The sequence below is a fragment of the Alligator mississippiensis genome, chromosome 1 (genome assembly GCF_030867095.1).
Source record: "Alligator mississippiensis isolate rAllMis1 chromosome 1, rAllMis1, whole genome shotgun sequence".
NCBI lineage: Eukaryota > Metazoa > Chordata > Crocodylia > Alligatoridae > Alligator > Alligator mississippiensis.
In genome coordinates, this window is record NC_081824.1 from 113,837,676 (window position 1) to 113,863,047 (window position 25,372).

At 44.6% G+C, this 25,372-nt stretch overlaps 1 protein-coding gene across 14 annotated transcripts in view; it reads right to left on the minus strand.

Moving 5' to 3' along the window:
* The window catches only part of EPB41L2 (erythrocyte membrane protein band 4.1 like 2), a 231,221-nt gene that overhangs the window by 203,609 nt on the left and 2,240 nt on the right, over positions 1-25,372 (minus strand). For all 14 annotated transcript variants that reach the window (XM_019479507.2, XM_006259769.4, XM_014611039.3 and 11 more), the window contains exon 2: positions 11,123-11,208. The gene's annotated coding sequence lies outside the window, so the exon portion shown is untranslated. The remainder of the gene's footprint in view (positions 1-11,122; positions 11,209-25,372) is intronic.

The window sequence follows — 25,372 nt, forward strand, 5'->3', positions numbered from 1 at the left end:
AAAGAGCAACAACAACAACAACTTTAAGTCTAGGAAACAAGTCAAAAAGTCTAGGGGAAAGCACCACCTCCCTTGGAAGCCCATTCCATATGTTGGCAACCCTTACTGTAAAGAATTTCTTCCTTATGTCCAATCTGAATCTATTCTCCTTCAGTTTGTGGCCATTATTTCTGGTAACCCCGAGGGGTGCCTTGGTAAACAAAGTGTCCCCTATTCCCTGCTGGCCCCCCGATGAGTTTGTAGGCAGCCACAAGATCGCATCTCAGCCTTCTCTTGCGAAAGCTGAAGAGATTCAGATCCCTCTGTCTGTCTTCACAGGGTCTTACTTGCAGGTCCTCAACCATGAGGCAGCCCTTCTCTGAACCCTCTCAAGGTTATCCACATCCCCTCTTGAAGTGCGGCGGCCAAAACTGGACACAGTACTCCATCTATGGCGTCACCAATGCCGCATAGAAGAGAATTATCACTTCCCTAGACCTGCTCGTGATACTCCTGCTGACACAAGAAAGAGTGCGGTTAGCCTTGCTTATTACCTCGTTACACTGGCAACTCATGTTCATTTTTGCGTCAACGAGGACTCCAAGATCTCTTTCCGCTGTTGTGGTGCTCAGAATGGTACCCCCCAGTCTACAGGTGTGTTGGAGATTCATTCTCCCCAGGTGCAACACCTTGCATTTATCCTTGTTGAATTGCATCCTATTCTGATCTGCTCACTTCCCCAGTGTCCAAATCTGCCTGAATTTACTCCAGTGTGTTTACTATGCCCCATAGTTTAGTGTCATCTATGAATTTGGACAAGACGCTTTCAACACCTTCATCCAAATTGCTGATGAAGAAATTAAACAGAACTGGTCCAAGGACAGAGCCTTGGGGGGACACCACTGCCCATACCACTCCAGGGAGAAACCGCCCATCCACCACCACTCTCTGGGCGAGTCCCATAAGCCAGTTTCTCACCCAACCTTACTGTGAAAAAATCCACAACACAGCTACTCAGCTTATACTGAGAATTGGGTATGACACTGTGTCAAAGGCCTTTTTAAAATCCAGGTAAATAATATCTACTTCTAAGCACTTTGTGACCTGGTCATAAAGAGAGACCAGGTTAATCAGGCAGGATCTGCCTGATATTAACCCATGCTGGTTGCCCCTCACTATTGTGCTGGCCCCCTGCAAATGTGATCCTTAATGATTTTTTCCAAGGTCTCGCCAAGAAGAGAGGTGAGCTTAACTGGCCTATGATTACCCAGGTCCTCCTTCCTCCTCTTCGGGATAGGAACCACATTGACCCTTTTCCAGTCCTCCAGGAATTTCTTGGCAGACAGTTGGGGGCTCTGGGCCCAGACCTGGGCTTGAACTTACAACCTTCTAGGTCAGCATACAGCAGGCAAACCCTTAAGCCACAGACCCAGAACACCAGAGAAAGTTGGTAAGAACTAGGATTGTTTAATCTAAAGAAGAGAAAAAAAAATATGTGGGAGGAGATAACAGTATTCAGATACCTAAAGGATTTGAACAGACTATTTTCTAGGACTACAGGAGACAAGACAAAACAGGACAAGACAGGACATGACAGGAATAGGTTTAAATTGCAACAAGGGAGATTTAGATTGACTATCACAAAGAAACGTGTAACTCAGCATGGTTAAACCTTGGAGCAGATCATCTACACAGGTTGTGGAATCTCTACCACTGGAAGTTTTTAACTGCATATTGGACAAAGATTTATAAGGTCTTTTCTTGCCTTGAGCAAGGGACTGGACTAGATGATTTTTTGAGGTTCCTTTCAGCCTGTTTTTCCAAGATTCTGTGTTCTCTCAATTAAATAGGAGGATATTTCAAATAAAAACAATGAAAAAAGTCAATAAGAAACTGAGCAGAATAATATGGAAGGCAGTTCTTGCATAACAGTTAAGCCCTTATGACTGTCATGTGATCAACCATATATCCCTGAGAAATAAGTGCAGCCCAGAAGAAGCAGATTCTCATTTAGAGAAACTTTTTTTTTCCCCTCACTTTTAAAGCCTTTATTATAAAAATGAAAGGTCAAAATGCACAAGTGTGGGGCCATCCCAGGGGTCACACATGAATCATTCAGCGGTTATGAAAACACTCGTATCGCCAGTTTAAAACCCCTGCTCCCAATGACTTTCATGGGGTTACACAGAACTAGCTGGCCATTTTATACTTTGCATAGTGCTCCCTTGATAGCTCAACACAACCAACTAGTCCTCAATTTACTGCAAGAAGTGAAAGAGTTGGGGTGGCATCATTAGATCTAGTTCCTGTGAGCCAGTTTCTACAGCTTTTCAGGGTTGCCATCTTGGCCAGGCCCAGCAGAAAACTGGCCAAGCTGATCATTCTCCCTTTAGCCACCTAGTACAGGACAGAGAAAACAGTCCCAGAGAAGTGCAAGCCCAGTGCACCAAAGTGGGCACAGCAAAGAGCAGTCGCAGTCAGGGGCAGTCCAGGAAGGTGTGGAAAAGTGCCTCCTCCATCTCCTCCTCTCAGAAAGGACAGGCCACCAAGTCTACATGGTGGACAAAAAGCCACTGAAGAAAGACTCTACTTGCTTGTGAGCTTTAAAGAAAAAGAAAAAACAAGCCGCTCCTGGCTTGAATTAGAGTACAGGTGGAGAACCTGGTACCATCAAATGACAGCAGGCACAGGATTCACCTACCTTGTTCCCACAGTTCTCTGACTCCCATCATTCCCTGAGAAAAAGCAAGCTACCAGTGAAATAAAAATTAACCATGGGCTCTTGGACAAAGAAAAAAATCCCTGTATTCTACAGTCTTGTCTTAAGAATTTCATTCCATTGAACACTTGACTACGTAGATTTTACTTTACTGAGACCTTATCAAATAAACATATGCTGGCAACGCACTGACACTACCACATACTGTGAAAAATACTTAATTGCTAATAAGGTTATTTTCTCTTTGGTTCTTGCCTCTCTATTAACACTTAGAAAAAACTAATTAGGCGCTTAAGTTATTAAATCTAATATACATAGAGTAAACAGAAATTTCACATAGATTTAGGTTATTTGGCCAGTGGTACTCAAGATTTTGGCCCAGTGGGCCTGTCATGGGGACAGCCAGCAGGGTTGATCCTGGCCCACATGCCAGGATTGGTCTCAGGCCTGGCACTGCCCCCTCCTATCCCCAAGCACCAGAATTGGGCCCCAGGAACCTAGCATCACCCCTCCTGACATCAGGATTGAGCCTGGGGCCTAATGCAGGCCCCCCGTACCAGGATTGTTCTCTGGGCCTGGCACCATGCCCACCCAGCCTTGTGAGCTGGGATCAGGTGAGCACAGGGCCCAGGTTTCCCCGCAGGTCCAGAAACTTGGCAGCAGGGAAGCATCACCACTACTCCACCCACTGCCAAATTGCAGACCTGTAGAGCGCCCCACAAGCCAGATGATATGGTGCTGTGTCATTTAAAGAGCAGAGGGTTTGCTCGCAGCACCCACAACCAAGAACACCCGCTAAAGGGGGCTCTGCACTGCTGGGGAAAAAAAGCCACCAAGGGTTGGTGGTTGGTTTTCCCCCACTGTCCCAGAGCGGGGCCCAGCATTTCACCCCAAGACCGCGTCACACCAAGCCCTCCCCCAACCCCCCCAGCATGGGAGTAGGGGGAGAGCCCTGCCCACCACAGTGGCTCTATGACAACCCAGCCCGGCCTGGGCACGGGGAACTCCCATGGCCACAGCCTGAGCCACAGGTGGCCCAGGCCCCACAGCCCAGCCCAGCCCCTCCACACCCACACTCAGCAGTTCCTGCGAGCCAGCCCAGCTTAGCCCTGTAACCCCAGGTGAGGCAGGTGGATGGATGGAGGGGCAGGGCCCTTCCCAATCAGCTGCAGCTCGGGCTGTGGCCGCAGGAGCTGCATGCCTGGACTGCTCCCAGGTTCCCAAGCCGAGCCAGGCTTTCACAGAATGAACCGCTGCAGCAGGCAGGTTCTCACTCTCCGCCTCCTTCCCCATGGTGCAGCTGGGGTGGAGGGGCCGCTCCGTAAAATGCTGCCTCAGGGCTGGAAGGGCACAGCACTGGCCCCACTGTGGGGCAGGGAGGGGAAAACTATCCCAGCAGTACAAAGCCCCATGGTAGGTGTTCTCAGTTGTGGGCACTGCAAGCAAACCTTGTAGGGGACGGTCTGGCCAGGGCTCCGGCAGGGGCTGGACTAGACACTAGAGGACCTCTGGAAGTCCCTGCCAGCCCTGCTTCTCTGTGATTCCCCCTCCCTCCCCTGCTTCACCTCAGGCCCCAGGCCAGGATCTGGTCATGCCTCAACTCTTGCTGCTTTGATCCTTTGGCCCCAGCCAGGGGGCCAGAGTCTGGCCACACACCCCTCCCCCGACCCAAAGAACCTGGCAAGAGCTGCTTCCCCTCCAGGCACACCCCAGCTGGGGTCCCTGCAGGCCAGGGATGGGGTTTAAACCCCTCCCAAATCATACTTAGGCCTGCCAGGGCCTGGCCATACCACCCACCCCCCTCCCCCCCCCAGCTTAGCTTCCCTCCAGGCTTCCAGCCGCTGCCAAAGTGAAGAGAGGGCTCGCTCTAGCGCCTCCCGGCTTCTAGCCTGAGCTGCGGCAGGCATGTGGCTGCCTTTCCAGAATCAAAAGTGAATGTCTGTTTACTTGCTTCTCAGTTCAATCTACGCAGGTTAGACTAACCTGCAAAGATCAAATCAATTTAGGCTCAGGCTTTTTGAATGTTTGTACTTAGGTCAGAGGAGCTGTACTAAAAGAACTAAATAGAACAGCTTACTTAGTTTTTTAATTTTTACAGGAACTTAACTGTGGTAAGAAGTCCCTGAATGACCATACAGGCCTTAGCAAGAACATATTGCTCAAGTTTAACATAGAAGCCCAGACATTTGCCACAACTTATTTAAAATACTGCGATCACCCTAGAATGTTCTTGCTTTGTTATTTGTGTTTTAGAATCACCATGGAACAAAGCCCAAGTTACAAAAAAAGAACCTTGTGTAAACAATGTATAAACATAGAGAAATATTTCAGCATGCGTTTCCTATAGCGCCTCCCTCAGGTGCCTCAACACATTACATGTGGGAGCCACAAAAAAAAACAAAGTGTGAAGAAAAATCATATTTTTAGGTATGGCAACAGCCTGGGAACAGTACTAGCGCTCCTACTACAGTTTAGTAGGGAGTGAGTCAAGTCAAGGGGAGGCCCAAGAAAACCAAACACAAAAAAATGACAGCAGAAGGAAAGAAATAAGGGAGGACTTGGAGCCAGAAAGACAAGAGGCATTGAAGATAAAGGAAAAAGGCATCAGTGTATGCTTCCCTGATATATCCCAGAAAGCAAAAAACATATCCAGAGTATGTGGGAGTTTGAATGGGAAATAATGGTAGGGTGCCCCCATTACTATAGGTGGACATATGTCATGATAGCCATATTGCAACTCCTGGTTCATCAGCCCCACTGGGGATGCAAAACAGCAAGTGGCAAGTAACCCAGAATGAACAAGGATTACAACAGAGAGATATAAAAGAGCAAAAACACAACTCTTTGCCCCAAATTCTAAAGAATTGGTGGATATATACCAGGGCCTGGCTAAGCGTGACATTAAACTACCCTAGAGGCAGACAAGGTTCCTTGGGTGAATTTGATATCTTTTATTAGACCAACCCAAATGGTTGGAGAATAGTTATTAAGCAAGCTTTCGGGTTTAAAAACCCTTTGTCAGGCTCAGGAAGCTGTAGCAGTTGGTGTGTGCTCTTCCTGGATGGAATGAAAAGAAGAGCACACAGCAACTGCTGAAGCTTCCTTAGCCTGACGAAGGGTTTTTGAACCCGAAAGCTTGCTTAATAATTATTCTCCAACCATTTGGGTTGGTCTAATAAAAGATATCAAATTCACCCAAGGAACCTTGTCTGCCTATATCCTTAGACCAACACGGCTACAACCTAAACCCCATTAACTACCCTAGAAATAGGTAACCTTAGAATTAACATTTTAATCAGTTAGATAAATATGCATCTCTTCTGCACTAAAAATGACTATTTTTAGCCTTAAAAAGGGTGCCACTTAAAACTGTCTCCCTACCAAGTGATTTTTAGCTAAGCATTTTTCTGTTTTAAAGGTCCTATGCAGGGAGGAGCATTAATGTAGTATGCTAATATTGATAGTCTCCATGGGTGTAACTATTACTACAACTTAGAACTAATTTATTTCTCATTGAAGATTTTTATTTGCAGTTTTGATACCAGCTTTTTATAAAAAGCCAGGTAATAACTAAATGTGATATGCAAATATTCACTACTTACAGTTCTGTTAAGACTACAAAGAGCAACTAAATATATTACTCTGCACTGTACTCCTGGACTCTATCAGACTTGATACCACAAACCACAGTTTTTATTCATATAGAGGTATGGTTTCTACAGCTCCAAGTCCTTACTATGTGGCAGCACATGGCCACTAAACCAACAGCCAAGCCCGTGTATCACTTAGATTAGTACTTGGCGTTTGTTTTCCAAAAATAAACACACTTAAAATAGTTCTTTTGTGGGGGTCTCAGTAGTAGAGTTTTTAAAAAGTGAACTATAATTATGACTTCAGCTTTTCCAGCACTAAAGTTGTATGGCAAAACAAAAAGGTATCTTCTAAAAAGAACAAACAAACGTAGCCATCCAGTATGAGTAAATGAACATCTAGGAAACCAATATGCTGAGTAATTTCTATCCTACTACTTTAATGAACATTTTAATACTTGAATAGCCCTGTTGTAGCATGTGTCTGTTTAAAATGTGGCACAATTACTCTGTATTCCAGGTCATGCTCTTGCAGGCAAAGCTATCTTCCCAGCACTATTTACCTACCAAAAAAGAGCAAACTAATATTGTTCTGCTTTGTGGGAAAATAAAAGTCAACCCTCTCTAACACCAAGGGCAAAGAACCTGAGCCAGACTAGTTCAACACACTTATTAAAATAGCAATTACATTCTTAACAATGCATCACAGAGTGAGTGTGTAACGCAATCCACTTAGGCAAAAAAACAACCAAACAAAACAGGATTGTAAGAAGTGAGACAACCTCTGCACTTATATGTCAAAAAATAAAGCAATGCCAGACATATATTAAGAATTAGATTATTTTGAAGACGAACGCAAAGGGTACTCTGCAAAACAACGGCGTAACACACATTTAACAGTATGCATAATCTGACAACCAGTCTGCATCTTGCATTAGTACTCTGCTGTCCCCTACACTCAGATTCATATATGTACACACCTGAAGGGGAAAGTGACTGGGTCAAAAATAAACCATGGAAGATTTATTTATTTATTTCCATGGCTCCATGAAAAGAGACAGACAGACAGATGAAGCATTACACCAGCTAGAGACATATAAGAATGCAACATATTCCGAAAATATTACCGTATTACTTAATTCCAAGATGCAGGGCCCCCCCCCCACAATCTATCATAGGGAAAATGAAGTCTCATCTTACAATCAAGTACTTGCAGATCGCGCTCGATCCTGTGGTACTATCTGGCCCCATGATGATTCCCTCCCTGTTCTCTGGGTCCCTGGTTCAGCATCAAGGTAATCAAGAAAAAGCCAGAGAGCAGCATGAGATCCAGTGCCCATTTCCACCCAACCCCCCCCCCCCCCCCCCCCCCAGCTCCGTGATGATTTCCCCACTGCTCCTTGGCTCAGCAGAGAGCAGCAGGGCCAGAGGAGCCAGAAAGCAGTGCAGTAATCAGCACAAAGTCCCTTGATGCTCTCTTGTTTGCGCACTGGGTCCTGCACTGCTTCTTGGCTCCCTGCTGAGCCAGGGAGTGGTGGGACAATCAGTGCAGAGCCAGGATGCAGTACAGAACCCAGCACACAACCAAAGAGCAGAGGGACCCAGCACGGAGACACTCAGTGGGAGGGCAGCATGCAGTGGTGAGGGAAGGGCGAGGGGTATTTCTAAGTGGCCATGGGGACCAGCATAAGAGGAGGCATGTGGGGCTGGGCAGACACCAGGAGGGCAGGCATGAGAGCAAGATGCAAGGGGGTAAGGGTCCAGGGTCACGCTGCTTATCCCCCCCTGTCACTTGCTCCCCTACTTTTCCTTTCCCTGCTCCACCATGAGGGGGACAAAATTTGAGATGACCCTTCAATAGTTAAATTCTTTACAAAGAGAATTATAAGGAAATTTATGCAGGGGTTTAGGTTGTAGCCGTGTTGGTCTAAGGATATAGGCAGACAAGGTTCCTTGGGTGAATTTGATATCTTTTATTAGACCAACCTAAATGGCTGGAGAATAGTTATTAAGCAAGCTTTCGGGTTCAAAAACCCTTCGTCAGGCTAAGGAAGCTGCAGCAGTTGGTGTGTGCTCTTCCTGGATGGAAATTTATCATTTTTCATGTACAGAATCTAATTTGGAGGGGTACCCAGGTTGCAGCCATATTGATCTAGAGGAAAAGGCAATTTCCTGATTGCCTTTTAATTTGGAGGGGGTCATCTTAAACTCAAAGTTGTCTTGGATTTGGGTACGGTATATTTTTAAAACTGGGTAAAAAAAGGATCTTGTTTGTTTCACTTTAAAGAAAAAAGCATAAGATTAAAGGAAAACTAGATAGAATTCCTGGCTTGAAAAAAAGACAGTTTTACCATAAAGGTAGGAATAAACCATTAAGGTGTGTTGAACATTATTTAATATGGTTTAATATTAGGGTAGATAAAACAATATACACTTTTAACGCAAAGTGACCGGTTCAATTGAAGCCCCAAATCTTCCTAGATCTCAATTCAACTACTTAGGAAAGATTAAAGGCATAACATGCCTTGCCTTGTTTTAGAAGGCATTAGATGGAGTTAGTTAATGCAATCCAACATACTTAAATCATTAGGTAGAAAAGAGAATTCAGCTCGAAAAATTATTTTGGCCCCGTATACAGCTCAGATGCACTTTTTATCCAAACTGCCACTATGCAGGCAGTGGGGGAATCTAATCCAATCCAATCCATTACTAACATATTAATTAATGATGCAGTTATATTTATTATTCACAATATTTAAATTTGTTTTTTTACATGGGGTGCGACTAAATTCTGAAAAGATTTTGATGGGTGCCTTGAATCCAAAAAAAGGTTGAGAACCACTAGTTTAAAGAAACAAGACACATCAAAGGAAACTTGCTAAAAACAATTCCTTTTGCTAAAGAAGTCTGAAGAAATTGAATCAAATTTGAAGTATGCATCCCCTTACAAATCTTCATAATATTAATTCCTAAACCGGTGATATTAGAAACTACAAGTCACCCCAGATATAAAAGTGGGGGAAAGATGCCTCCTTATATACCAACAGATTAAGACAGGGTGGGCAAAGTTAGGACAATGTGTTGAGTCCAGCCTGTAGCAGACTCCATTTCCCAGCAGCCCCTGTGGCAGTGGCTCCTTCTGGTTGCTGCATCTGGACCCAGCCCTGCTGCCTGGATATCCTGGCCCATACACCCCACACTCGCCTCCAGGGGCAGGACCCATATGGGCAGTCTCATAGCCAGGAAGCTGGATAGGGCTACGACCAAGGGCAAGATGGGTGGGCAGTGCCAGGGAGACCCCAGGATCTTGGGGCAGTGACAGCGCTGGGCTGGGGCAAGGGCAGTCGCGATCTGCTGCCCGCACACCCATGATGAGTGTGGGTTCCATGGGCAGGGGCATGCAGGGAGCAGATCACAGCTATGCCTAGACCTGGGCCCTGTGTTGTCACCACTGCAAAATCCTAGCCCTAACCCCAGTGCAGCTCCCTGCCCAGCTGCACACCCTGCCACATGAATCCCATCCAGTCTCCAAGGAGACTCTGGAAGCACGGGGCCGCGACAACATGGGGCCCAGTCGGGCCAGGGTAGAGCCCCGGTTCTGCAGCTCCATTGAGACCGGCCGGGTGCCACGCAGGCAGGGGCTGCTAGGAGTCCAGACACCAGCCAGATTCGCTATTTCACCCACCCCTGGATTAAGAGAACCTTAACATGTAGAAAAAACTCTGTAGCCTACATAATAAATGGAGCACTATTAATACTGGCTGGATAACAGAAACAAATAGCAACTTCAGCTATAAAGGGGCAGTCATCTAACAAGTACATAGCATCGTTGCCCTAACTTCAATCCTACCAGTAAGGGTATGAACACATGATGCAAACTCCTTTGGACCCCTGAGCCAGATCCAGACTATGGGGCTCCTTATGGCAGGGATCTGGACCCTTCTCTGGAAGTGGGGCAAGCAGCAACAGCACCACCACCACCAGCTGGGGGTTCCCAAGAAGCATGGATTCGCACACCTGTTGCTCACTCCCCTGCTGCCAACACACATGCCCAATGTGGCTCCCTCTACTGGAATCCAGCTGCAAGTCTCTGAATTCCCAGCCCCTCCAGGAGTACTGCAGGCCAGTCAATATCTGTGATACCCCTGCTGTAGCCAGTGAAATAAAAGCAACCTCAGCATTCAATCCACTGCAATACAAGAGTGCTCTAAATAACATTTCTCCTAACTCTAACTCGGTGGTAGGCAATTATTTTGGGCGGAGTACCAAGTATTTCATACCGAGTTTTGGCAAGCCATGGAGGGCCACATGACAGGCAGCCAGGGACAGATAAATATTAGTTTTCTAAATTTTTTAAGGGCCCCGTGGGCCAGATAGAATGGCCTGGCAGGCCGCATCCAGACCACGGGCCACATTTTGCCCACCCCCGTGTCTAATTAGTTATGGATAACAGAAATGGCCAGTACTTAACTTTGGTTGTACAAGTCACTCCATTCCTTTCGGATAACATTACCTTTGCCTCAAAAAAATATTTTTTTTTTTTTTTTAAATAGGCTTTATGGAAAATCTAGTCTACATTTATAACAGCAGATCTGCCATCACAGCTACACAAATTGGTTTAGAGAAAGATATCTACAGATTAATAGCTTAAGCATCAGAAACTAAACTTCTGCCAGAAAAAGTAATAAAAACTTATTAGCCAATCACTACAATAAAGTATTCTTGCCAACCATGTAAAAACTGTACACTAAATGAAAAAAAAAAAAAAAAAAAAATGTATTTTTGCCTCAAGGGGAAAGAAGCATTAAAAGCTAGATAGAGGCATCTGGCATACCTTTTCTACTGCTTATTGCGTCTTGTCCAGCTTAGTTTGGTTTCTCATATAAAGGTCCTTCCAACACTTTCTGTATCATACACGTCCTATACCAAGAGGAAAACAAAAATCCATTTAGAGTTTGAAGACACTTTTGCATTGGATGTAAAGACACTTTTTAAAAAAGTATGTGTAATTTCAAAACGTTTTCCCAAACCATTTGCTTAACTTAAATTATGTTACCAAGAATCAATTTAGTCAAACCTTGGTAAGATATACCCAAAGCATTTACATGCACTCGTTTTTTCTGTTCAGGAGCATATTATAACTGCAACATTATAAATGTACACATTATGAAAACAAACTACACAGCCCTACATTCAAACTTCAAAGAGAGGTAGTTTTTACCTTCTACTGCAAAAGATATTTTCATTTTGGCATCTAATCTGAAACAATTAGCCTGGAAGCATTTTTCAGCCTGCCAGCCAAATGAATAAATATTCCCACAGTATTCAACAGATTAATGTTTTGGGCCATCAGTAGTATGAAGCCAGAAATCTAGGGCCTCATGACAGTGACTGAGAAGTTCAGCCAACTAAAAACTATTTTCAGCTGGTCATGTTCCAAAGTCATAATACCACTAGACATTGTGTATGTCCTGCACTTTATCTAACAAATTAAACCTACTGTAAACAGAGCCAACAGCTGGGGAATTTTATGGAAAATCAACAATCTTCATGGTACATGTTGCCTTGGAGATGGATCTGAGTTTAAACACAGTGAAAGAAAAGTGGCTAAAACATATGGAAAACTGTGAGACAGACTAGTATGTGCATGAACAACTGCTTTTTGAATAAAAAACAAACCAGTGACCCAGGGACCTATAAACGTGCAGCATTCACACAAAAATATACAAGTGTTATCAATAGTTATTACACATTGGTTGCTTCCAAATATAAAGTATGATTTATTTTTATAGCAACTATAATTGTATAACGTATTTTATAGCAACTAGAGTACACACACACCCACAAACAGACACACATTCACATATATCATTTTTATAGAAACTATGTGTATGATAGAGTGGGAGAGAAAAAAAAAAAATGTACTATTTATGAAAGTTAAATCTTTAAAATGATTAAGTCAATAGAAATGTATTCTGTTTAATAGTTAACCCAGGCCTTTTAAAAAATCCACTTGCCGCTAATAAATTGATAGACTTTTCTTCAGTAGTCTAGTATTTAAAAAAGATATAGCCCAGGGCTTTCCTAAGCCAAAGGATTAAAATCAACATGATCAGCCAGCAGCTAAGCATAAACAAGCAATAACTTGTTATTTTTAATATATATTAAAGAGTTTAATTTAAAGTTTTTAAAAGCACAAAAAGGGTAATGCAACCTTGTGTGTTATCCCTTTATAGAGTTGAAATAAGTTGTACAGATGGTGTTTTCCTGAAGCAAGACTACACACAGCTTTTAGCATTTAGCCTCTAGCCAAGGCTGTCAGTAAAGTACAAAATAGTTCAAACTGCAATAGTTATTCTGGATGCGGACTTCCTGTCCACTTACCAAATCTATCAACTCCTTCCATACAGGCCAAATCAGCAGATGGTAAAAACTGGTTAACTACCAAACCTAGCTTGTTCCTAGAAGTAAAAGGCTCATCCCTCAATATTTCACTCCCGAACTCATGTACCATTCAGTCTCAAATCTACAAGAAGTGACATATTGATGATAACAAATACTCCTTCCCAAAAGAGTATCATATCACTTGCATATCAGCCTAGATGACATGGCTTAAGAATTTAAATTGCCATGTTTCAACAAGGACATGCACAAAATGTAGGTGGCAAAAAAGTAAGGTTATACCAAAAAGCTACACTAAATTGGAAGTTTTAAAGAGAAGCCATGTTGCCAAGTATGCATTTATGTTTTGCATTTTATAAAATAGAAAATTTACAGACATTCAGTAGTCACAGTAATGCTTCTCAACCTTGGACCTTACTATCCATTCCTCTCAAACCGAGAACTAAAAAGTGCATTTTCCACTATGGCTGTGCGAAATTTCTCTGGGTGTTTCAATGTGTTTGGAGCTCAACACAGCTAAATCAAAACAAAACAAAACCCTTCAAAATGAAACAAGGACACTTGAAACGTTTCGAATTTTGAAGCCAAGCTTACTTGGCTTCAGCGCCGGTCCCAGCCAACAGTGGCAGCCTCCTGTCATCCAACACACAAATCCTGGGCTGCGGCCCCTGGGAGGAATCTGGCACAGTCCCGCAGCCCTCTTAGAGGAGTGGGTCCCTGGATCTGTGTGCAGGCTGACAGCATGCTGTGGCTGCCAGCTGGGGCCAGCAGCAGCAGCAGCCTCCCGTCACCCGACACGCAGATTGGGGAGTCACCCATACCCCCAGGAGGGCTGCAGTGCTGTGCCGGACTCCTCCTGGGGGTATGGCCCCCAATCTGCATACTGGATGACAGGAGGCTGCTGCTGCTGCCTGGGACCAACACTGGACGCAGCCCACGCCCAGCACTGGGAAGACTGGTGCTGCTGCAGCACCCTTCTGTCATCCGGCGTGCAGATCCAGGGTCCTGTGCCCCTCAGAAGGAGTCTGGTACAGCTCTGCAGCCCTCCTGGGGGTGCAGGCCCCCGGATCTGCGCATGGGATTACAGCATGCTGTCGCTGTTGATGGAGGCCAGTGGCACCACCAATCTCCCCAGCACTGGCCACACACTGTGCCCAGCACTGGTCCCAGGCAGCAGCAGCCTCCTGTCATCCAGCATTCAGATTGGCAGCATGCGTTGTGGCCGAGGCTGCGCGGATACCTGGCGGCTGGGGCCAAGCCATGCTGCCCCCTGCTGTGCAGGGGGGCTGTGCCACAAGGCCAAGAGTGCAGCTGCTGTTACTGGTAAGCTGCAGGGGAGCTGGACCCGGGCAGGGAAACAAGTGGGGAGCGCCAGTCCCTGGTGGGAGAGGCAGCCCGAGCCTCCTCTCACCTGAGGCACAGATCCAGGGGCTCGCACCCCTGGGAGGGCTGCCAGGCTATGCCAGCCTCCTCCTGGGGGTGCGAGCCCTTGGATCTGCACCAGATGAGAGGAGACTCAGGCTGCAGCAGCAGCATTAGCACCAATCTTGTCTGCTGTTGAGTGCAGCCCACACACTGCACTGGTCCCAGGTGGGAGAAGCAGCCTGAGCCTCCTCTCATCTGGGGTGCAGATCCAAGGGCTCACAACCCTGAAAGGGCTGCTGGGCTGTGCCAAAATCCTCCCAGGAGCGCGAGCCCCCAGATCTGCAAGCCGGATGAGAGGAGGCTGCCACTGCTGGCAAGTGTCAGGACTTTTGGTCTGAACAGTTTGAGGTGCAGTTTCCCAGAAACTTCTGCACCTACGTTCTTGAAACTTGGCAGGTGTCATGTCCTCAGAATGGGCTACCATGCCTGCAGTTTTCAGCCAAATCAGGCAAATGACAAAATTTTAGTCATTTTCATGATTCCACATTATAGCCTAAGGGCAAAACGTCGAAACTCAGCGAAACAGTTTTCACAAAACAAAACAACAAAATGAAACACTCTCTCTTCAAAACGGCGAAACAGACATCAAAATAAAACAATGGTGCTTTGCACAGCGTTATTTTCCACTATATTCATTTTGTTAATTACAATACGTTCTCCATGTGATTATAATTTTATACTAGTCAGACACTTTACGAGAGCACTTGTAGTTATTTTTATTTATGACTATCCAAGAATACTGTATTTTCTCATACTCATGCTCCACAATAAGATATGCTAAGACAGATTTGGTCAACCTATGGCGCAAATGTTACAAGTGGCAAGGGCAGCTTCTGTGCATTGCATGGAGCAGATCATGGAAGGAAAAGGCAACAGCAGCAGAAAAGGCAGGAAGCAGAAAATAAAGCAGATCAGGATGGGAAGTGCAGAACAGGAAGCAGAAACCAGAGGAGATCAGGCAGGGAGCACAGAATAGGGAACATAAGGCAGGGCAGGAGGCTGGGTAGAGAAAGGGGACCAGAGTGGCACTGGGGGAGGGTACAGAGCCAATTCGTGGCATGCCTGCCAGGAAATCCCACATGTATCACTGCAATGTTACTTGCAGGACACCCTGGCAGAGGCTGATACTGATATTATTGTGCTAACAATATACACTCCAGTTTCCAGCAGCTGAATACTGAAAAAGATGTGCATTGGATACAAGAACATATGGTATTTTTAGTTAAAAATTCAAGCTGGTAGTGCCAATGGCTAGCATCTGGGCCACTAGAATAATTAACAGGAATACCGCACCCCACATATTCTACTTCAGCTGAAACAAAAAGTCTTGTGTTTTCAACATCTTTTAGTAATAGTTCCAATTTTGTCTTCAGATTTATTTTCATTATCTTGGGCAACCTGTTTAACATAGGTCCCATCTAGCTATCTGTACTGCAAGTTTCATGTTTCATAGCTATTTTTATAAAAGATGGTCCCTTTCCCAAATATTCCTTCATACTACAGAACAGGATTCAAATATCAAATGAAATCAGAAATAGTATATATGCAGTTTAACCTCCACTATATTACTCTATTTCCAGGACTTTCTTTTGTAAAGTGTCTTAAACTGCCTCAAATATAAAGGACTGTGAAACATGCGATTCTATTCTGTAATTATCCCATGAGTTCCCAACTGAACAAAATTAGAAGGAATGTATTGAGATCCATGAATTCTATGCTGAGGAACGCGGTCGTCTTCCCCACATTAAATAAAAACATTTAACATAACTAGAATCAAGAAACAGAATAGTCTTTCATGTTGTAAGCAACCACCACGTTCAGAAAATACTGAAAATTCAGAGGTTTCAGCCCTCTCTACATATTTTAAGTTTTTCTACCACACACATCATCATTGCAACAAAGAAAACCACACAGCCTAACATAAAATATAGCAATCAGAAGTGATTAGTTGTTTCTACTGGGCGCGCCTACACGTGCAATTAATGTAACTGAATAAACTCCAGTGCAGCATGCTGGACTTTACGACTCCTGAGCACCGCATTTACATGTGCACCCAGGACCGCAGCACGTTGAGCCAAGTTGAAGCAGCCCTAGTTGGCAGGCAGCCACGGGGGTCAACCTGCAAGCCCAGGGCTGCTCCGCCCCAGCTCAACATCCTGTGGAGGGGCTGACTGGGGCCCGAGTGTGGAGCTAGCCAGCAGGTAACCCCCGAACACTCATGCCCCAGCCAGCCCCATCAGTGTCTACACGCATGTTGCGGCACATAAAATAACATTCACAAGTACTATCCTATGGTGGCACTTATTAGTTAGTGAAGACTAATGCACATGTAGATGCCGAGACTTTACCATGGAGCTAATCAGTCAGCTCCACGGTAAGCATCTTGTGTAAAAACTCCCTCTCTAATATAGAGAGGAGCAATTACTCCAGTTGTAAAACTTGCAATGACTAAAGTGAATTAAAACTAGAGCAGTATTACAGCTGTTTGTAGATGTGGAAAGAAAAAACAAACAAACAAACAAACCAACCCCAGCACTTTACTTTAAACTTGGCATACTCCCGCACTAAGCCCATCATGTGCCCAGAAGAGGCATCACATAGTTGGACCCAGCTTTCCCAATGTCTGCATAGATCAGGCATTTTAGTGAAGCGTTTTTCTAATAGATGATGAATCGGCTTTAGATAAAAGCACCCAAAAGCCCTGCCGAAGTGCCAGATCTATACAAATGCTGCAGATTCAGGTCCAAGTAGCACGCTGCCGCTTCCAGTAAAATGCATTCCCCCTTATCTGTCAGCACCCTACAAGACTAAAAAACAGTCTTAATGCCAGGCAACTCAAAATCTAGGTTATGAAAGAAACAGTGCAGCCAGAATTGGTTGGTAGCAATTCTGTAACTGATCAATGGGCATAATCTGATGGTTCCTGATGCACCTCTCCTCTTCTCAAGGTCACTGCCATCCTAAAGACTACAATCCAAGAGAGTCCTCTGAGAGGGGAGACACAGATCTTAAGATACATGCCTTAAGGTCTGATACCGGTATATGTATGGAAATCATGGCCATAGGATTATATTTATCGCTGTTCAGTCTTTGGGTTTTTTTCATGATTGAATGGGGTAATAATTTCCTATAAAGAAAATATTGCAGGAACTGAGAAAGAAACAGGCTCACAAAAAGTAAACTGGAAGGAAGACTGAAACACTTACTACAGGAGTTGTTAACCAGGGGTATGCGTACCAGGGGCAGATAGGGACATAGTACACCACAGGGCATGGCGGCAGCATCTACCCCAGCACGTTTGCCTCTTACCTGGGGCAAGGGCACGTTGGGTACCGCCAATCCCACATGATACAACACTGTCCCTCCCCACCCCCCACACTAACCTGCTCTCCTGATTGGCCGCCAGGCTGCCACCCTCAGCCAATAGCTGGTGGCAGGTGGTGGTGGCGGCAACAGCAGCTGCCGTGTACAAGCTCTCCCTCCATTCAGCACCCTCCTCCTAGCACTACCGCTACGTTCCCCGGATCTATGCATGGGGTGGGGTGGCATGGGGGCAGGGCTGCGCCAGGCTCTTCTCAGTGGGGGCTGGGCCAGGCTGCACTTGACATGGATGGTAGCAGCACTGGGAGGGGGGCTGGAGAGGCCACGGCAAATTCTGAAGTGGCTGCAGCCCCTCCCCTATCCTCCCTCCCAGCACCACCGCCCACCCCAAGCACAGTTTGGCCCAACTCCTCACCAGGAAGAGCCCAGGACTGCCCCGGCCCCACCTCGCATGCAGATCCCAGGTGTGCAGCACTTGCCCCTGCCCCACTTCCTTCCTCACCACAGGGCCACTTCAAAATTCACCATAGACCCTGCAACCCCCCCTCCCTGAGCCAGTGCCACCTGTCCTAAGCACAGCCCAGCCCAACCCCACCCTAGGAAGAGCCCAGTGCTGCCCCAGACAAGTCGCCCCATGCAAATCTGGGGGCACATGTCCCCCATGTCCTCCTGGGGATGTGCATAGTGGCAGGAGCCATTCCCCACCCTGCTGCACAGCTCAGTCCCACACCCTGCCTGAGCTGGGCAGCCCCTGCCCCAGCCCCAGTTTCTCCCACCCCAATTCAGGGGGCACACGCCCCCCCCCCATGCCCTCCTGAGATGGGCTTAGTGGTGGGAGGCGCTCCCCCCACGCTTCCCATACGACCCACCTTGTGGCTCTGTTCTGCACCCCACCCGTGCAGCACCTGCCCCAGCCCCACTCCCTCCCACACCGCAGAGACCTCAATCCGCACCCCCCCACAAAAACGAGAGAAAAAAAAAAGGAACAGGAGCTGAAGCTTTGAGTCAGAAGGGTACACTTATTTAAAGAGGTTGAAAACCCCTGACTTACTACGTAGGCATAACCATTTAAGGATAGCTCCAACAATAACATCTTCAACATCTGATTAAATGAGCTCAGGCTCGTGAAAGCTTATACATCTCCGATTTAGTCTATAAGAAGCATCTCTACCCAATCTTCTGCCTACCTTCTAACACAGCTAACTACCTCTAGCAATAAGAGCAACTATAACATAGTGACATGTTAGAACAGCTGTACTTAACTTTTTTAGACTCATGACATCCCTCAGAAAATGCCAGCTCTTAGCTTTCATTCATTTTTTGATTGTAGAAAAGAAATACCAGTTTGTCCTGCAAATCATGTGCAAATGTTTGTACACCTAACAGTGCTAATATTGCATAGCAGTTTTATAAAGGATCTCAGACTCCTGAAGATCTCATAGTACCACAACACTAAAACAGCTTAGTTAACCCAGAACTTCCAAGAGGATCACATGGAATAAATTTACAAATGTTACGTGAACTAACAAGCACTATACATTATTTCTGAGAAATCCATAACTATAGTAGTTTGGGAAATGTTTAAAAAAGCAACAACATACAATAGAACAATAGAGTTTGGGATTACAGACCAGAAGCTTAAACTTCAATGTGCAATAGACTGGAGAAATAAAGCAATGAGTTCATACAGTGTCTACAGGAAGACTGATTGGGTTACTGAGATAGGCAAACACAAGCTTGTTCCACACAGAAAAGTTACTGTACCTCAAAGCCTGTCACAAATACCTGAAAACAAGTTTCCACAACCAAAAAGAGAACATAAAAGTATATTACGTATATACCAGTTGTGAATAAAATGCAAAACAAAGATACCTATTGGACAATAATTCTAAAAATCTAAATTCAGACAAAAAATAGAGTACAAGCTGTTTTTCACAACACTTGTTAGTAGTGGATTCTAGTTCAGGTAAGTAAGTGGAAGCAGACAAGTTATTTAAACAAAAAAAATCCACCCAGGTTTTGCATTTAATCAAATCCTAATCTATCTTAATTTTTAAAAGACAGTTTTCTAAAATAGTGAAGTCAAATATTTTTAAAAGAATACAGATCATAAATACAAAATACAGACACCTTCACCAAGTCCTTTAAAAGGCTTATACACTGAATTAGAGTACTGTACAGAGCAATTCAATTAGGAGAGAAAGAAAGCTGCTCTAGTTTTTCTATTGTGGTAAGACATCACTGATGTATGTTAAAAATATTCTGAAGAATGCTATTAAAAATATAAAATATTATATTCTTGAAATGCTCTAGTTAAGTTCTTATCCAGGCCACTAAAAAGCAAGCCATGGCAATACTTAGTAGTTTTCAAGCCACAGTAATTGCATAGCTGGGACTTACAGGAAAACTTAGTGTTACATTTAGCTGTACAACATTACAAATTACAGAGCAATTTCAACAATAAATATTTTGGTTAAACTCTGCTTTGTCATCAGTGGAAGTAATTTTAGCTGAAACTGATCTTTCAAACAGCACAGACTTAAAAAACAAGGAAATGTCTATTTTTATTTTTTGGTAACCGAATAGCTTTTTCTATAAGAACATTTAACTAAAACTGGTGCTTTTCAAACAGCAAACCACAGGAACAGTATTAGAGGGGGGAGAAACCCTCTGCAAGTCAACATATAGCAGCAAGTCAATTCACAGTTAACCTTCAGGCTTTCCTTAGCTTGTCCTATTGTGCTTCTGTGCAATGCAAGAGTCTCCAGATAATGACTTGACACAGCACATGGCTGCATTACCCAAGAATAGCAAGAGTAAATTAGAGACAGACGGGCTATATCATACACTCCTGCAGAAATAATCACAGAAGCAAGACTGGAAACATAGGAAAATCCATCAGTACCAACCTGAATTATCAAGTTTTTTCAAACTGATGAAGTTAGGGCTTCCAGAAGTAATGCAGCTTCTCAAACTATCCTCAGATGCACAGAACTAATTCTGACAGAGGGACCCCTCCAAACTTCCCCACCTTACTGCTCCTTGCCAAAAGTAAAAAATCCATGGTACTGTTGCCAAAGTACTCTAGCAGCAATTATGGAAGAACAAGTACGAATTAACGTTGCTTCACCGTAGCACATAGTTAATGCTGAACTGGACTGTAGCAAAGATATTTACCAAGAACCTACTGAAGTCCTGGCAGAAGTGGGGTGCACTGTGGCTCCTTTAGTCTTGCAGGTTACCCTGTGCACACCCCCTGCCACCAATTGCCTGAGGGGCCCCAGACAGCCCTGCTGGTTGCTGCTGACTGGCAGGTGGACAAAAACGGTGTCATGTTTAAAACCGTGGTTTTAGCTTCCCTGATGATCAGGAGGGATCAGAGGGGTCCTCCGCTAATCAGCAGTGAGGGCGGGGAGGAGGGGAAGGCACACAGACAGAGGTGTGCACGGGGGAACATGCAAGATTAAAGGAGCTGCCATGCACTCTACTTCCACTGTGACTTTGGTAGGTCCTTAATATTTACATATTCATGGTATAGTATCTTAAGACAGCTAGTGCAAAGTTCCTCCTCTTTTATCTCAGTGTCCAAATTCTTCCTACCATTGAAGGAGCTTCTATGAAGTTCAAGGCAAAGGAGACAAAGCTGCACGTCCCATGTTCTAGGACAGTAGTTTTCAACCTGGAGTCCAGAGACTATGTCTAAGGGGTCCACAAAAGATGTCCATGATCAGTCAAAAGTATGTGAATACTCAGAATTCAAAGAGGTCTGCACCTCCATTCAATTTTTTTTAGGATTCTGCAAATGAAAGAAGGTTGAAAACCACTGTTCTAGGGTCTCAGAAAGATCCCTACTCCTCAAAAAAGTCAAGGAGAATATGCAGTTCAGGCCAGGGGGATGTTTAGGGAAGCAGGAGATGAAGAAAAACAGGATGAAGTTTTACACTTCAGTTTTTTATACTTGTTTCATATATTTGATTTGCAAAAGCCACAAGCAAGAATGTTCGTAGCAAGTCAGTAAAATATCACATCAGCAGTTAGGAACAATAATGCACACACAGTATCAAGAAGAGAATAAATCATAAAGTGCAAATGATATTAGAATCTAGGGAGTAATCTTCTTAAGTAATGGTCCAGCTGTCAGCCATATTACCAATAATATTGGAGTGCCTTCTATACCACCATGCCACATTGGTCTTGAGCCACCAAGACAAATCACCTTTTTTTTTTTGTGTGTGTTATTTCACAAAAATGCATATTTCTATTATGTGTCCTCCAATCTGTATCTACAAGTAAGCCTATCATGTCATGCCAAAACAGCTAAAACACCAACCACTAAACTGGCAAATGCAGCCATAGCTCCTATTTGTCACACTGACGTGGCATGGCTTTCACATGCATCAGATGTCTACATGGCACACTGAAAGACCCAGTTAATTTTAAGGTAGGCTGAAGTCACTGTGGAGGCGTCTACACAAGACGCTTTACTGAGCAGTAGACTAATCTACTATGCAGCAAAGCATCACCATCTACATAGACATGGCATTTACTGCACAGTAAATTAGTCTACTGCACAGTTAGCTAATACTTGTAAATACAGGTACCAGATTAGCTGCTGTCATGCAGATGCTGACCCGATCAAATTTGCTCCTGGTCAGCCACACTAGCAGGGGGCCAGAGGGGATGGGGGAGTTCTCTGTCCCCAGTCCTGACACTGCTCAGCTCCCAGCTGCCCCCCAAGGACCCAGGAGCTGATCAGCTTCAGAACGGGGTCACTCTCTGCACCCCTTTGTCCCAACGCTGTGTGGCTCCTGGCTCCCTACAGGAGTTGGGAGCCAAGCAGCACCAGGGGGACTGGGGAGGTCTATGTCCTGCTCAGCCAGGGCTTTATCAGCAGCTGTCCCGCTTGAGATGCAGCTGCAGCAAGCCACCTGCCAGGCAGGGGTTCCCTGCCTGGCAGGGGGCTTGCCAACAGCTGCCCTAGGAGCAGGACAGCTCCTGGTGAGCCTTCTGCTGGGAGGGAAAGCCCCGCTACACACATGGCTCACTGGCAGCTAAGTGATCCAATGTGGATGGGGCCAGGAGAGCTCTGGCAGTTGCAGGAGGAGCTGTCTCCCAGCACCGTGGCACATCAGGACCACCTCCAGATCCAATGTGCATGGGGCCAAGAGACAGCTGCCACTGCAGCTGGCAGAGCTCTCCTGGCTTCGTGCTCATTGGGACTGGCCCTCATGACCCCTAGAGGTCCCCCTGGCTGCTCAGGGGGGCAGAGCAGGCTAGGAGCAGCCCTATACCAGGCAGCTCCTGTTAGGAGCAGATTTGCTCCCAGCAGGGTACACGCATCAACGCAGTCCCAGGGAAGGCTTACTGCACAGTATTTTACTATGCAGTAAGCCTATATCACATTACTAGCACATGTAGAGATGGCCAATTTAAGTTAAAACTCTCCGAACCAAGGCAAAATTCTAGAGTATAAAAGCAAGATTCCCATTTGGAACCAAAGCTTCTAACAGAACACAAAAAACAGTCTGCACTGCTAATACATTCTTCTCTTTATAATACAAGAAAATAAAAAAAAAAAAAAAAAAGGTATGGTAAACACAGAAGATGACAGAAATGCTCTAATCATAGTGCCACATTATTGCACTATTAATATGCAAACAGAAGAAAGTCTAGTATATAGCATTTAAATGGTGGGCAACCTGCAAAACTTAATCCTTCTTTGGTAAACAGTAGAATTTCTACTACTGGATTTTAATAGTGCCTCTCTTTGACATAGAAAAAAACAAGACAAATTATCTTTTCTTTCTGGTAAAAATCAAGTAAAGACTGGGTAACACACAAAAATGGGACAACAGTATGCTATCCTCTTTTCCTCTAGATGAGAAGGCAGGCTGCAAGTAGTTTTCAGGAAGAGCCTGCAATTCTGCCTTCCTACAGATGTTCACAAGAAAATCAAATTACCTTCATCTTCCATAACATTTTCATACATATGCCTTTATACATAATAAATCTCACTGAAGTCAATTGGAGTCTTTCCTTGCAAGTCATAAAGGCAGAAGGGAACACTGTAATCATTTATTCTGACCTCCAGTATTTATCCAGATAATAGGAACTGAATTCTGGACAGTCCTATTTCACTTAATTGAAAACGTTGAGTGAGGGAGAACTCTCACCCTCCTCACTAAATTGTACCTACAGTTAATTAAAGTTCTATTGACATTTTTACATCTAATTTCTTGTATGGATTTGTCTAACTTCACATTGCCGTTACTGGATTTTGTCATGCCTTTGTTAAAGGGTAACTAGAATTTGATAAGGGAGCTTTTCAGTTTATGTACATTAAATGATAAAACCAACCCTCTTTGCAAACCTAACTGATCTGAGTCTCACCACAGAGTATCTTTTCCAATCCTTGTAAGTTGGAAGAAATTCAAAGAGTTATCAAAAACCTTCTTGAACTTTTGACACCCCAGAACTGGACAGACTATTCCAATAGTATTTGCAACAGTGCCAAAAAGAGGTAATATAACATCCCTACTCATTATTCCCCATTTGAGTTTTTGGCCACAGTAGCCACTGAGAAGTCATATTCAGCAGACTATCCCACACGCCACCCTCTGATTCCTTCCTAGAGTTACTGCTTAAAAGACTAGATTCCTCCATCCTCTAGATCTGTTCCTTTTTCCTTTGTTCCAGCCACATTAAAAATGTACATAGCTTGATTATGGCCACTTTACCAAGCAACATAGGTCACTCTGAATCAGGTCCATAGTACAGATGCTCTCTAAAACAAACAATGATATTCTGTCCAGTTGTTACCACTATTCCAGATTTAAAAAACTACTATTCTGACAGTCCAGCAGGTTCTTCAGTGCAAGCTGTGCAGTGCCAGAGGACTGTAAAGCAGTTGGTGGCAGTCAATGGGTCAGCAAACTACCTCTCTTGTTTCCTTAAATTAGATATAACAGCTATAAACAAGGAAACACCTTTACAAACTTCTTATGCTTGCCTGTAATTGCCAGAGTATGAAACAAAATGACTACTTGCAAGAGGAGAAAGGTGGCAAGACACTATTACAGTGTGGTTCAGTTAAGGGTTGAACAGTCTAGTTATTGGTGTGCTCTTTCACTTTTTATGTTTGCATACAGCATATGGACAACATTTTGAAAGTGCTGATAATAACAGAGAACACACAGAGATCACCCCAGCAGCCAGTCAGTACCAGAGAAAGGTAAGTATTGTCAGAAAATTACTGATTTGTTACTGGGGTATAGGTTGCAGCCATATTGTTCTAAGGACAAAAGCAGACAATATATCAGATTTAACCAACGAGCCTTGTCTGACTCATTACTGGATATTCTATTAATTCCCAAGTTTACATCTAACCAGTAGCAGGAGTATTTCCCTCCCAAAGACAGGACAGGGAAGTAATATCCTGAAGGGCAGCAGACTCAAAAGAAAGTTGGAGACTGCCTGGGTGCAGGCCAGAGAAGGCAGCTGCAGAGGGGGAGACCAGATAGCAGGCAGCATGGGAAGTAGGACTGGAGGACCTGAAAGCTAGTTTGAGATGCGTTTGTTGGAAGGGGTGACAACAATTACAGCAGCAGATATTTGCAGGCCATAGCCAGATGACATAGGGCAGTATAGAAAAGAGTTCCATATTTCTATCTTACTTCTTCTAGGGGGCTGTCTTAGGAACTGGGGGCTGATCTTTCACCTTCAATTTGGAGCTATCCTGCCAAGGAAACCTGAAACTTATTTCTGGCAGAACCTGCAGTGGCTATAAAAGAATCCTTTCCAGTCCAGACTGCACATTTAAAAAGACCCATCAAGGGATACTATCTACAGAACCTAGTGCTTGGGTCAACAGTACTTATCCCCAAGCTCATGGGACAGTCAACACCCTGTAAGATACCTAAAACTTGGTGCAACCAAA